Here is a 14,561-nt window from a genome sequence, read left to right as displayed (position 1 = left end):
GCGCATGATAAAGGCGAGAATCACTAGTGGAGACCTGATGCAATGGTCATGCTGGAGGGATCGGAGGCCGATGTCTGTGGGAGGAGGGATGGGGATCCCAGTACACTGTGTGATCGGGGCACTATTGCGAAATGGCACCCGAGCGCTCTGAAGCTGGGCTCATCGGCCTGTTTAGGCCTTGTCCTTCCCTTCCCTCCCCCCTACCTCTCCAAGGACCGGCACAAAACTCCCAACCATCCAAAAAAGTGACTGTGTGTGGTAGGATTGCAGTGAAGAGCATCCTGAGAGACCGGTGTGGGCCACTCCATTATTCTCACCTTTTGATACTTAGAAATGTTTTGGGAGAATTCCGCCCAATATCTTCTCCAGTGTGAAAACATTCTTCCTGCAGTGAGATGACCAGAACTCTACACACTACACTAGCTGCAGTCTAACATTTTTCACAATCCTACCATTTATCCCCTTGCCCCGTTTGCCTTCCCCAAATGAATAGGGCAGCACGGTGGCACAGTGGTTGGCACTGCTGTCTTACAGCGCCAGGGACCCATGTTCAATTCCACCCTTGGGTCACTGTCTGTGTGGAGTTTGCACGTTCTCCCCGTGTCTGCATGGGTTTGCTCCGGGTGCTCCAGTTTCCTCCCACAGTCCAAAAATGTTCAGGTTAGATGGATTGGCCACGCTAAATTGTCTCTTACTGTCCCAAAATGTGTAGATTAGGAAGAATTAGCCATGGTAAATGCACAGTGTCATGGGGATATGGGGGGCGGGCGGCCTGGGTAAGATGTTCTGTTGGAGAGTCAGTGCAGACTTGATAGGCAGAATGGTCTCCATCAGGAACGTAAGGATTCTATGATTACCCCACACTTCTCTGGATTGAATTCCATTTGCTACCGATGTTCCCCTTGAGCAGTCCATTGATAGCTCCCTGCAGTTTATACCTTTCTTCCTCACTGTCAGACGCACAGCCAGTTTTTGTACCATTTGAAAACATTTTCATCATGCCCCCTATACTGAAGACTAAATCATTGATATAAACCACTAAAGTCTAGGAGTCAGGACCCTGCAGAACCCCACTGGAAGCTGCCATCCAGTCACAAATATACCCATTGACCATTATCCTTTACTTGCTGCCACTGAACCAAGTTTGGATCCACCTTGCCACCTTCCCTTGGACTTCCTGAACTTTTACCTTCCTGACCAGTATGCCATGTCCACTGGAGCAAGCTGAGAGGGGTGATTGAAAAGCAGCAGTGCTGGTAAGAGATTAATTGGATTAATTGAATTGTTTATTTATTTAATTAGTCAGCTAGTGTGTGTATTTTTTTGGCCTTTACTTTAACAGCAGTTTTTCAAGTTTAAAGTGAAAACTAGAAGTGGGCAGCAAAGGAGTCTGGGAAGGGTTTTTATTTTAACTTTAAAAGTCAGTTACCTGGGAGGTTCCCCCTCATTGATCCACTGGAGCAAGCTGAGAGGGGTGATTGAAAAGCAGTAGTGCTGGTAAGAGATTAATTGGATTAATTGAATTGTTTATTTATTTAATTAGTCAGCTAGTGTGTGTATTTTTTTGGCCTTTACTTTAACAGCAGTTTTTCAAGTTTAAAGTGAAAACTAGAAGTGGGCAGCAAAGGAGTCTGGGAAGGGTTTTTATTTTAACTTTAAAAGTCAGTTACCTGGGAGGTTCCCCCTCATTGATCCACTGGAGCAAGCTGAGAGGGGTGATTGAAAAGCAGCAGTGCTGGTAAGAGATTAATTGGATTAATTGAATTGTTTATTTATTTAATTAGTCAGCTAGTGTGTGTATTTTTTTGGCCTTTACTTTAACAGCAGTTTTTCAAGTTTAAAGTGAAAACTAGAAGTGGGCAGCAAAGGAGTCTGGGAAGGGTTTTTATTTTAACTTTAAAAGTCAGTTACCTGGGAGGTTCCCCCTCATTGATCCACTGGAGCAAGCTGAGAGGGGTGATTGAAAAGCAGTAGTGCTGGTAAGAGATTAATTGGATTAATTGAATTGTTTATTTATTTAATTAGTCAGCTAGTGTGTGTATTTTTTTGGCCTTTACTTTAACAGCAGTTTTTCAAGTTTAAAGTGAAAACTAGAAGTGGGCAGCAAAGGAGTCTGGGAAGGGTTTTTATTTTAACTTTAAAAGTCAGTTACCTGGGAGGTTCCCCCTCATTGATCCACTGGAGCAAGCTGAGAGGGGTGATTGAAAAGCAGCAGTGCTGGTAAGAGATTAATTGGATTAATTGAATTGTTTATTTATTTAATTAGTCAGCTAGTGTGTGTATTTTTTTGGCCTTTACTTTAACAGCAGTTTTTCAAGTTTAAAGTGAAAACTAGAAGTGGGCAGCAAAGGAGTCTGGGAAGGGTTTTTATTTTAACTTTAAAAGTCAGTTACCTGGGAGGTTCCCCCTCATTGATCCACTGGAGCAAGCTGAGAGGGGTGATTGAAAAGCAGCAGTGCTGGTAAGAGATTAATTGGATTAATTGAATTGTTTATTTATTTAAATAGTCAGCTAGTGTGTGTATTTTTTTGGCCTTTACTTTAACAGCAGTTTTTCAAGTTTAAAGTGAAAACTAGAAGTGGGCAGCAAAGGAGTCTGGGAAGGGTTTTTATTTTAACTTTAAAAGTCAGTTACCTGGGAGGTTCCCCCTCATTGATCCACTGGAGCAAGCTGAGAGGGGTGATTGAAAAGCAGCAGTGCTGGTAAGAGATTAATTGGATTAATTGAATTGTTTATTTATTTAATTAGTCAGCTAGTGTGTGTATTTTTTTGGCCTTTACTTTAACAGCAGTTTTTCAAGTTTAAAGTGAAAACTAGAAGTGGGCAGCAAAGGAGTCTGGGAAGGGTTTTTATTTTAACTTTAAAAGTCAGTTACCTGGGAGGTTCCCCCTCATTGATCCACTGGAGCAAGCTGAGAGGGGTGATTGAAAAGCAGCAGTGCTGGTAAGAGATTAATTGGATTAATTGAATTGTTTATTTATTTAATTAGTCAGCTAGTGTGTGTATTTTTTTGGCCTTTACTTTAACAGCAGTTTTTCAAGTTTAAAGTGAAAACTAGAAGTGGGCAGCAAAGGAGTCTGGGAAGGGTTTTTATTTTAACTTTAAAAGTCAGTTACCTGGGAGGTTCCCCCTCATTGATCCACTGGAGCAAGCTGAGAGGGGTGATTGAAAAGCAGCAGTGCTGGTAAGAGATTAATTGGATTAATTGAATTGTTTATTTATTTAATTAGTCAGCTAGTGTGTGTCTTTTTTTGGCCTTTACTTTAACAGCAGTTTTTCAAGTTTAAAGTGAAAACTAGAAGTGGGCAGCAAAGGAGTCTGGGAAGGGTTTTTATTTTAACTTTAAAAGTCAGTTACCTGGGAGGTTCCCCCTCATTGATCCACTGGAGCAAGCTGAGAGGGGTGATTGAAAAGCAGCAGTGCTGGTAAGAGATTAATTGGATTAATTGAATTGTTTATTTATTTAATTAGTCAGCTAGTGTGTGTATTTTTTTGGCCTTTACTTTAACAGCAGTTTTTCAAGTTTAAAGTGAAAACTAGAAGTGGGCAGCAAAGGAGTCTGGGAAGGGTTTTTATTTTAACTTTAAAAGTCAGTTACCTGGGAGGTTCCCCCTCATTGATCCACTGGAGCAAGCTGAGAGGGGTGATTGAAAAGCAGCAGTGCTGGTAAGAGATTAATTGGATTAATTGAATTGTTTATTTATTTAATTAGTCAGCTAGTGTGTGTATTTTTTTGGCCTTTACTTTAACAGCAGTTTTTCAAGTTTAAAGTGAAAACTAGAAGTGGGCAGCAAAGGAGTCTGGGAAGGGTTTTTATTTTAACTTTAAAAGTCAGTTACCTGGGAGGTTCCCCCTCATTGATCCACTGGAGCAAGCTGAGAGGGGTGATTGAAAAGCAGCAGTGCTGGTAAGAGATTAATTGGATTAATTGAATTGTTTATTTATTTAATTAGTCAGCTAGTGTGTGTATTTTTTTGGCCTTTACTTTAACAGCAGTTTTTCAAGTTTAAAGTGAAAACTAGAAGTGGGCAGCAAAGGAGTCTGGGAAGGGTTTTTATTTTAACTTTAAAAGTCAGTTACCTGGGAGGTTCCCCCTCATTGATCCACTGGAGCAAGCTGAGAGGGGTGATTGAAAAGCAGCAGTGCTGGTAAGAGATTAATTGGATTAATTGAATTGTTTATTTATTTAATTAGTCAGCTAGTGTGTGTATTTTTTTGGCCTTTACTTTAACAGCAGTTTTTCAAGTTTAAAGTGAAAACTAGAAGTGGGCAGCAAAGGAGTCTGGGAAGGGTTTTTATTTTAACTTTAAAAGTCAGTTACCTGGGAGGTTCCCCCTCATTGATCCACTGGAGCAAGCTGAGAGGGGTGATTGAAAAGCAGCAGTGCTGGTAAGAGATTAATTGGATTAATTGAATTGTTTATTTATTTAATTAGTCAGCTAGTGTGTGTATTTTTTTGGCCTTTACTTTAACAGCAGTTTTTCAAGTTTAAAGTGAAAACTAGAAGTGGGCAGCAAAGGAGTCTGGGAAGGGTTTTTATTTTAACTTTAAAAGTCAGTTACCTGGGAGGTTCCCCCTCATTGATCCACTGGAGCAAGCTGAGAGGGGTGATTGAAAAGCAGCAGTGCTGGTAAGAGATTAATTGGATTAATTGAATTGTTTATTTATTTAATTAGTCAGCTAGTGTGTGTATTTTTTTGGCCTTTACTTTAACAGCAGTTTTTCAAGTTTAAAGTGAAAACTAGAAGTGGGCAGCAAAGGAGTCTGGGAAGGGTTTTTATTTTAACTTTAAAAGTCAGTTACCTGGGAGGTTCCCCCTCATTGATCCACTGGAGCAAGCTGAGAGGGGTGATTGAAAAGCAGCAGTGCTGGTAAGAGATTAATTGGATTAATTGAATTGTTTATTTATTTAATTAGTCAGCTAGTGTGTGTATTTTTTTGGCCTTTACTTTAACAGCAGTTTTTCAAGTTTAAAGTGAAAACTAGAAGTGGGCAGCAAAGGAGTCTGGGAAGGGTTTTTATTTTAACTTTAAAAGTCAGTTACCTGGGAGGTTCCCCCTCATTGATCCACTGGAGCAAGCTGAGAGGGGTGATTGAAAAGCAGCAGTGCTGGTAAGAGATTAATTGGATTAATTGAATTGTTTATTTATTTAATTAGTCAGCTAGTGTGTGTATTTTTTTGGCCTTTACTTTAACAGCAGTTTTTCAAGTTTAAAGTGAAAACTAGAAGTGGGCAGCAAAGGAGTCTGGGAAGGGTTTTTATTTTAACTTTAAAAGTCAGTTACCTGGGAGGTTCCCCCTCATTGATCCACTGGAGCAAGCTGAGAGGGGTGATTGAAAAGCAGCAGTGCTGGTAAGAGATTAATTGGATTAATTGAATTGTTTATTTATTTAATTAGTCAGCTAGTGTGTGTATTTTTTTGGCCTTTACTTTAACAGCAGTTTTTCAAGTTTAAAGTGAAAACTAGAAGTGGGCAGCAAAGGAGTCTGGGAAGGGTTTTTATTTTAACTTTAAAAGTCAGTTACCTGGGAGGTTCCCCCTCATTGATCCACTGGAGCAAGCTGAGAGGGGTGATTGAAAAGCAGCAGTGCTGGTAAGAGATTAATTGGATTAATTGAATTGTTTATTTATTTAATTAGTCAGCTAGTGTGTGTATTTTTTTGGCCTTTACTTTAACAGCAGTTTTTCAAGTTTAAAGTGAAAACTAGAAGTGGGCAGCAAAGGAGTCTGGGAAGGGTTTTTATTTTAACTTTAAAAGTCAGTTACCTGGGAGGTTCCCCCTCATTGATCCACTGGAGCAAGCTGAGAGGGGTGATTGAAAAGCAGCAGTGCTGGTAAGAGATTAATTGGATTAATTGAATTGTTTATTTATTTAATTAGTCAGCTAGTGTGTGTATTTTTTTGGCCTTTACTTTAACAGCAGTTTTTCAAGTTTAAAGTGAAAACTAGAAGTGGGCAGCAAAGGAGTCTGGGAAGGGTTTTTATTTTAACTTTAAAAGTCAGTTACCTGGGTGGTTCCCCCTCAGTAGTAGTTTTTTTTTTTCTCTCGGGCCCCTAGCCCTATAAATTGGTGCAGAGGAGATACCCGATCCTCTACACTGGTAGAGGATCCCACCCTTCCATCCTCCTCTAACCTAATTATAAGTGTGGGGAAGTTTTTTGTTTTCTTTTTTTCTTGCTGGTAATGGCTTCAGGGATGGCAGTTCAGGCAGTATGCTGCATCTCCTGTGGGATGTATGTGGTGAGGAAATCCAGTAGTGTTTCAGGAGATTTTAGTTGTAAGAAGTGCATTAGATTGCAGCTTCTGGAGGAGCGTGTAAAGGAGCTGGAGGGGGAGGTAGAGGAACTCCGCATAATTCAGGAGGCGGAGGTGGAAGTTGATAGGAGTTATAGAGAAATAGTAACTCCTAGAAATGAGGCTTGGGTCAATGCCAGGAGGAGGGGTAAGAAGCAATCGGGAAGACAATCCCCTGGGGCGGTTCCCCTCCATAATAGGTTTTCGGTGCTGGAGGCTACAGTTGAGGAGGAATCAACTGAGCATAGAGAGCAGATCTCTGGGGGTGAGCCGAGTGAGAAAGCTCAGGTGGTTAGGGGCTGTAAAAGACTGGGCCTTGTGATTGGGGACTCCACAATTAAGGGGACAGATAGGAGGGTCGGAACTAAAGGTAGGGACTCAGGGTTGGTGTGTTGCCTACCAGGGGCTGGGGTCCGGGATGTGTCTGACAGGGTATTCAGGACTCTTAGGGGGGAGGGAGATAAACCACAAGTTATTGTACATGTGGGGACACACGACATAGGGAGGATAGGGGAAGGGGATATTAGGCAGGGATTTATGGAGTTGGGGTGGAAACTAAAGGCCAAGACTGACAGAGTGGTTATCTCTGGACTCTTGCCTGTACCACGGGATAGTTTAGAGAGGAATAGGGAGAGGGAAGGTTTGAATTCATGGCTGAGGGGATGGTGCAGGAGGGAGGGGTTCAGGTACTTAAGCAATTGGGGCTCGTACTGGGGAAGGTGTGACCTCTATGAGAAGGATGGTCTACACCTTAATCAGAAGGGGACCAATATCCTGGGGGGTAAATTTGCTAAGGCCATGCAGGGAGGTTTAAACTGATTCGGGGGGGGGGGAGGGATCCTGAGTAGTGGGGCTGAAAGTGAGGGATGCATGGATGGGGACTGCAATGCACGGCATTGCAGAGGTGGGGTGGAGCAGGGTTTGAAATGTGTATACTTCAATGCCAGGAGTATTCGCAATAAAGTGGGTGAACTTGCAGCGTGGATCAGTACCTGGGACTTCGATGTTGTGGCTATTTCAGAGACATGGATAGAGCAGGGGCAGGAATGGATGCTGCAGGTCCCGGGGTTCAAATGTTTTAGTCGAAGTAGGGAAGGAGGTAGAAGAGGGGGAGGGGTAGCATTATTGGTCAGAGATTGTATCACAGTGTCAGAGAGGAGGTTTGATGAGGACTTATCTGTTGAGGTAGTATGGGCGGAGATTAGAAATAGGAGAGGAGAGGTCACCCTGTTGGGAGTCTTTTATAGACCTCCTAAAAGTTCTAGAGAGGTTGAGGAAAGGATTGCGGAGTCAATCCTGCTTAGGAGTGATAGTAATAGGGCAATTGTTATGGGGGATTTTAACTTGACTAATATTGACTGGAATTGTTATAGCTCTAGCTCGTTAGAGGGGTCAGTTTTTGTTCAAAGCGTGCAGGAAGGTTTTTTGACTCAGTATGTAGACAGGCCAACTAGAGGTGAGGCTATATTGGATCTGGTGCTGGGAAATGAGCCAGACCAGGTGCTAGACTTGGAAGTTGGTGTGCATTTTGGTGATAGTGACCACAATTCGGTTACGTTCACCTTAGTGATGGAAAGGGATAGGCATGAACCTCGGGCCAGTGGTTTTAGCTGGGGGAAGGGTAATTATGAGGCTATTAGGAGAGAATTAGGAAACATAGGTTGGACTAGGAGATTACAGGGACTGGGAACGTCCGACATGTGGAGTTTTTTCAAGGAGCAGCTACTGCGAGTCTGTGATAGGTATGTCCCTGTCAGGCAAGGAGGAATTGGTAGGGCTAGGGAACCGTGGTGCACCAAAAAAGTTTCTTTGTTGGTTAAAAAGAAAAAGGAGGCTTATGTTCGGATGAGACGTGAGCACTCGGGTAGTGCACTAGAAAGCTTTAGATTGGCTAAGAGGGAGTTGAAGAGCGAGCTTAGAAGGGCTAAAAGGGGACATGAGAAGACTTTGGCGGATAGGGTTAAAGAGAATCCTAAGGCGTTCTATAGGTATGTCAAGAACAGAAGGTTGGTTAGGGCAAGTTTAGGGCCAGTTATAGATGGCAGAGGGAAGTTATGTGTGGAACCGGAGGAGATTGGTGAAGCATTGAACCAATATTTCTCTTCGGTGTTCACGCAAGGGGACATGAATATAGCTGAGGAGGACACTGGGTTGCAAGGGAGTAGAATAGACAGTATTACAGTTGATAAGGAGGATGTGCAGGATATTCTGGAGGGTCTGAAAATAGATAAATCCCCTGGTCCGGATGGGATTTATCCAAGGATTCTCTGGGAGGCAAGAGAAGTGATTGCAGAGCCTCTGGCTCTGATCTTCAGGTCGTCGTTGGCCTCTGGTATAGTACCAGAAGATTGGAGGTTAGCGAATGTTGTCCCATTGTTTAAGAAGGGGAACAGAGACTTCCCCGGGAATTATAGACCGGTGAGTCTCACTTCTGTTGTCGGCAAGATGTTGGAAAAAATTATAAGGGATAGGATTTATAGTTATTTGGAGAGTAATGAATTGATAGGTGATAGTCAGCATGGTTTTGTGGCAGGTAGGTCGTGCCTTACTAACCTTATTGAGTTTTTTGAGAAAGTGACCAAGGAGGTGGATGGGGGCAGGGCAGTGGACGTGGTATATATGGATTTTAGTAAGGCGTTTGATAAGGTTCACCATGGTAGGCTTCTGCAGAAAATGCAGATGTATGGGATTGGGGGTGATCTAGGAAATTGGATCAGGAATTGGCTAGCGGATAGGAAACAGAGGGTGGTGGTTGATAGTAAATATTCATCATGGAGTGCGGTTACAAGTGGTGTACCTCAGGGATCTGTTTTGGGGCCACTGCTGTTTGTAATATTTATTAATGATCTGGATGAGGGTATAGTTGGGTGGATTAGCAAATTTGCTGATGACACCAAAGTCGGTGGTGTGGTAGACAGTGAGGAAGGGTGTCGTAGTTTGCAGGAAGACTTAGACAGGTTGCAAAGTTGGGCCGAGAGGTGGCGGATGGAGTTTAATGCGGAGAAGTGTGAGGTAATTCACTTTGGTAGGAATAACAGATGTGTTGAGTATAGGGCTAACGGGAGGACTTTGAATAGTGTGGAGGAGCAGAGGGATCTAGGTATATGTGTGCATAGATCCCTGAAAGTTGGGAATCAAGTAGATAAGGTTGTTAAGAAGGCATATGGTGTCTTGGCGTTTATTGGTAGGGGGATTGAATTTAGGAGTCGTAGCGTTATGTTGCAACTGTACACAACTCTGGTGCGGCCGCACTTGGAGTACTGTGTGCAGTTCTGGTCCCCACATTACAGGAAGGATGTGGAGGCTTTGGAGAGGGTGCAGAGGAGGTTTACCAGGATGTTGCCTGGTATGGAGGGGAGATCCTATGAGGAGAGGCTGAGGGATTTGGGATTGTTTTCGCTGGAAAGGCGGCGGCTAAGAGGGGATCTTATTGAAACATATAAGATGATTAGAGGTTTAGATAGGGTGGATAGTGATAGCCTTTTTCCTCTGATGGAGAAATCCAGCACGAGGGGGCATGGCTTTAAATTGAGGGGGGGTAGTTATAGAACCGATGTCAGGGGTAGGTTCTTTACCCAGAGGGTGGTGAGGGATTGGAATGCCCTGCCAGCATCAGTAGTAAATGCGCCTAGTTTGGGGGCGTTTAAGAGATCCGTAGATAGGTTCATGGACGAAAAGAAATTGGTTTAGGTTGGAGGGTCACAGTTTTTTTTTTAACTGGTCGGTGCAACATCGTGGGCCGAAGGGCCTGTTCTGCGCTGTAATGTTCTATGTTCTATGTTCTATGTCGAACCTTATCAAAATCCTTGCTAAAATCCATGCATTTTACATCAAACACACTACCCTCATTGACCCTCCTTGTTACCTCCTCAATAATCCCAATCATTATTCAGACATGACCATTCCTTCATAAACCTGTACTTGATTAATCTGTGCCTCTCTCAATGATATACACAGTCCCTCAGAGTGGTTTCCAATAATTTGTCCACCACTAAGGTTGGGAGGACTGGCCTGTAATTACTCAGACTAAAAGAGAAAATGCTGGAAAATGTCTCTTTTGGTTTCAGATTCCAGTATCCGCAGTAATTTGCTTTTATTACTCAGACTATCCCTTCCTTCCTTTTTAATGGCTGATCCAATTTTCCTGCAGTCCTGTGGCACCATGCCTGTAGTCATGATGTGGAGATGCCGGCGTTGGACTGGGGTAAACACAGTAAGAAGTTTAACAACACCAGGTTAAAGTCCAACAGGTCCAACATGGATGGCACGGTAGCACAGTGGTTAGCACTGCTGCTTCACAGCTCCAGGGACCTGGGTTCGATTCCCGGCTTGGGTCACTGTCTGTGTGGAGTTTGCACATTCTCCTCGTGTCTGCGTGGGTTTCCTCCGGGTGCTCCGGTTTCCTCCCACACTCCAAAGATGTGTGGGTTAGGTTGATTCGCCATGCTAAAATTGCCCCTTAAGTGTCCTGGGATGCGTAGATTAGAAGGATTAGCGGGTAAAATATGTAGGGATATGGGGGTAGGGCCTGGGTGGGATTGTGGTCGGTGCAGACTTGATGGGCCGAATGGCCTCTTTCTGTACTGTAGGGTTTCTATGATTTCTATGAGGTTTATTTGGTAGCAAAAGCCACACAAGCTTTCGGAACCTTCAGCCCCTGTCACCTGAAGAAGGGGCTTAAGGCTCCGAAAGCTTGTGTGGCTTTTGCTACCAAATAAACCTGTTGGACTTTAACCTGGTGTTGTTAAACTTCTTACCATGCCTGCAATCAGTGAGTTGGGAAAAGATGGTCTGTATCTTTGCTATTTCTTCCCTTACTTTCAATAGCTGGCTGGAATACATTTCAATTGGGTGTGCTGATTTATCCCCTTTCAAGTGTATTAATATTCCCCTTTCAATATTTCAAGCTTCTGCTGAATTAAACAGCCAGAGAATTCCGGCCATTGTATGTCTGCGGGGACTTCTAGTCCCACTTACGGCATATCCCCATCGCAGGTTTCCCGACAGCAGGGGAAATCCCATTGACAGCAGCGGGACCAGAAGATTCTGCTGCCAGCCAACGGCGTGCCAACCACCGCCCCCTCCCCCAACCCGCCACAAGAAACACACTGTAGGGAGACCAGAGAACCCTCCCCTCCCAATGTCTACTTGATCCCTCTCTTCTGTGAAAGAAGATGCAAAGTATTTATTAAGAAGCATGCCATGCCCTTCACACCTCCACTCAAGTTACCTGTTTGGTCTCCAATTGGCCCTGCTTTTCCTCTTGTTCTTTATGTATTTATAAGATGTCTTTTGGTTTCCCTTGATTTTAACCTGTCAGTTTTATTTTAATCCCTCTCGTTGCTTTCCTAATTTCCTTTACAATTTCACCCCAGCATTTTCTACACTCCTCCGGGCTTTCTGTTGAATTGAACAGCAGATATTTGACAAAAAGCTATCTTTTTTTTGCCTTATCCTAATCCGCATGTTCTTTGACACCCAGGAGAGTGTCGCTTTGTGATAGTCCCACCCTTTTTCCTTTGTGGGAACTTACTTGTTCCGAACCCTCTTTAGTTCCTCCCACTGCTCTGCCTCACATTTACTTCCCAATAGCTGCTCCCAATCCACTTTGTGCCAAAATTACATCCTGGTTTAGTAAAATGAGTCTAACCTCAGTTTAAAATCTTTACCCTTTAAGTCTATCTTTATGTTTTTTCCACAACAACGCTAAATCTAACTGAATTGGTGATCCCGGCCACTAAAATACTTTCCCACTGATAACCCTCCCCACCTGCCCGGATTCAAAACTGAGTCCAGAGCTGCCTCTTCACTCGTTGGGCTTGCTGCATATTGGCTGAAATGTTCCCCTGAGTGAGTTTGTACCTGATCGCATTTAATATTCAGGAAGTTGATATCCATGAATACTATCCTTTTTTCCTGCATTTTCCACAACTCTCTGAAGCATGTCATCAGTCGTTACAGACTCAATAAATAATTTCACTTTTCTCTCAAGAGATGTGGCGCTGCTTTTTAACATTCTTAATCGAGTGTACCCTTGGAATATCTAACGAACTGTTAATTCCTCCCAGTGTTTCTCCATTATCGTCTCAAGTTCGAACATGTTGTGTTATTTCTAATGGATCCTTGCAATTGGACGGGGTTCAAGTGTATAAACAGAAAGTGAGCCCCTCCCCCCCTTTATCCTGCGAACTGTTTCAGTTTGCAGGAGTTTTCACGCACTGCGCTGTCAGATGCAATGGAACGATATTAGATAGGAACAAGATTGCCCACGGCTGACTACTGAACACTTCAAGCTCAGCTCTCAGGAGATGACAGCCAGAGCTCATTACTGTCAACAGACTGAGTGTAACTCACGGTGTCAGGAAGAATATGGAGCTCTCAATTCATAAGCCTGAAGACGACGTAACTCATCTATTCGCAGGTGAGATAAATCTCCCTCTCAATTTGGTTTTGAGTGTTTGGTGCGAGAGGAAGCGTTTTCCCCGGCCCTACTGAGATTGTCGGGGAGGCGACAGAGTAATTTACAGCACAGAAGGCTATTCGGCTCCTTGTCTCTGTGCAAGCTTTCTGAAGCCCAATAGTGCAGCAAGTCTCACTTAAGGCTTATATAAAGTAACTGTTACAAATATAAAGTTAGCTTCGAACTATTGAACAGACAGTCCAAAGGGATGATTTCTTACACACCTGCCTTTGGTTTTACTTCGAGTAATTGTGAGATGAGACCAAGGAACATAGGAATTAGGAGCTGAAAAGTTTATTTATTAGTCACAAGTAGGCTTACATTAACACTGCAATGAAGTTACTGTGAAAATCCCCTAGTCGCCGCACTCCGGCACCTGTTCGGGTCAATGCACCGAACCAGCACATCTTTTGACTGTGGGAGGAAACCGGACCACCCGGAGGAAACACACGCAGACACAGGAAGAATGTGCAAACTCTGCACAGACAGTGACCCAAACCGGGAATCGAACCCAGGTCCCTGGTGCTGTGAGGTAGCAGTGCTAACCACTGTGCCATGTGGCAGTTCAGCCCTTCAAGCCAGCTCCGCCATTCAATCAGATCATGGCTGATCTCTTCCTGGTGTCAAATCCACCTCCTACCTGTTCCCGATATCCCTTTAACCCATTTTGTTTTTAACCGGAAATATATCTATCTCCTTCCTGAAACCATTCAATGGGTGGGGATTTTCTGGCTTTGCTTGCCCCAAAACTGGAAAATCCTGCCTGAAGTCAATGGACCTTTCCATGGTCCGCCCCTCACCCGCTCCGATTCCCGTGGTGAGCGGGATGGTAAAATTCCAGCCAATGATTCAGACTCCACCGCGCGATGGGGCAGCGAGTTCCACAAATTCACCACCCTCTGTGAGAAGTAGTTCCTCCTCATCTCAGTTTTAAATATTCCGCCTCTCAACCTATACCTGTGACCTCTTGTTCTAGATTGCCCCACCCAGGGAAACATTTGGTCTGCAGTAGAGAGAGAAGAACCTGTCCTGAGTATGAGGCAGTGAGTTTGAAGCAGTCTGGATAACACAAGGAGACCTCTGTGTTCTTTCAGTTTCATGAGTGCTGTTTATTATTTTGGAAGGAGATAATTTTTATTTTGAACACCTGTGAAGGAGCCCACTTTGGATCGGAATAATGCTTTATCGCTTCAGATACCAAGTGGATTGAGACAATTGTGGTTAGAAAGAAATGGGCAGCACGCACACTAATTGACATTGCAAACTGCAGCCAGTTTCTGCTTGATTAGTTTTTGTACAGCATCATTATATTTCCCATTTCATTGCAGTGAGCAGTTCAGAGACTCATAAAGCAGTGTATATATCACACCCATATGAAAACCATTAAACAGCATAATAATCACACCATTATAACATACTGTGCAACAGCATATACATCAAAGCAATTTACCACAGAAGATAGTGGTGGGATTCTCCCAAAAAAATTCGAAGTTCCCAATTTGCGTGAAAACAGGAGTGACTCCTGCCGATTTTTTTTTCAGCGGGATTTTCAAAATGAATCTCCCACACTCTGCATCACAGAGTGTCTCAGAGAGATTCACGCTGGAAATCTGTAGGCAGGACCTATTCCCGCTGGAGAGGCCGGCAGCATAGCGCTGAGTGGGCCACTGAGCATGCGCTGATCTGTCAGCACTGAGATCGGCATATGCGTAGTAGCCCCCGGTCAGTCCCCGTGACCCCACAGATTTGCCCCTCCGATCCCTCCACCCCCCCGATTGCTGGCCTCCCAGATGTCTCTGTGCCAG

The 14,561-nt window shown here is 43.7% G+C and overlaps 1 protein-coding gene across 1 annotated transcript in view; it reads left to right on the top strand.

The window, feature by feature from the left end:
- The first annotated feature begins 12,521 nt into the window (after positions 1–12,521).
- LOC144492288 (Golgi-associated kinase 1A-like) overlaps positions 12,522–14,561 on the top strand; it is a 40,117-nt gene continuing 38,077 nt past the window's right edge. The window contains exon 1 of the mRNA XM_078210278.1: positions 12,522–12,717. The gene's annotated coding sequence lies outside the window, so the exon portion shown is untranslated. The remainder of the gene's footprint in view (positions 12,718–14,561) is intronic.

The sequence above is a fragment of the Mustelus asterias genome, chromosome 4 (assembly GCF_964213995.1).
Source record: "Mustelus asterias chromosome 4, sMusAst1.hap1.1, whole genome shotgun sequence".
Taxonomy (NCBI): domain Eukaryota; kingdom Metazoa; phylum Chordata; class Chondrichthyes; order Carcharhiniformes; family Triakidae; genus Mustelus; species Mustelus asterias.
The sequence above is the reverse complement of the archived record's forward strand: the minus strand, read 5'-3'. Positions and strand labels throughout refer to the sequence as shown.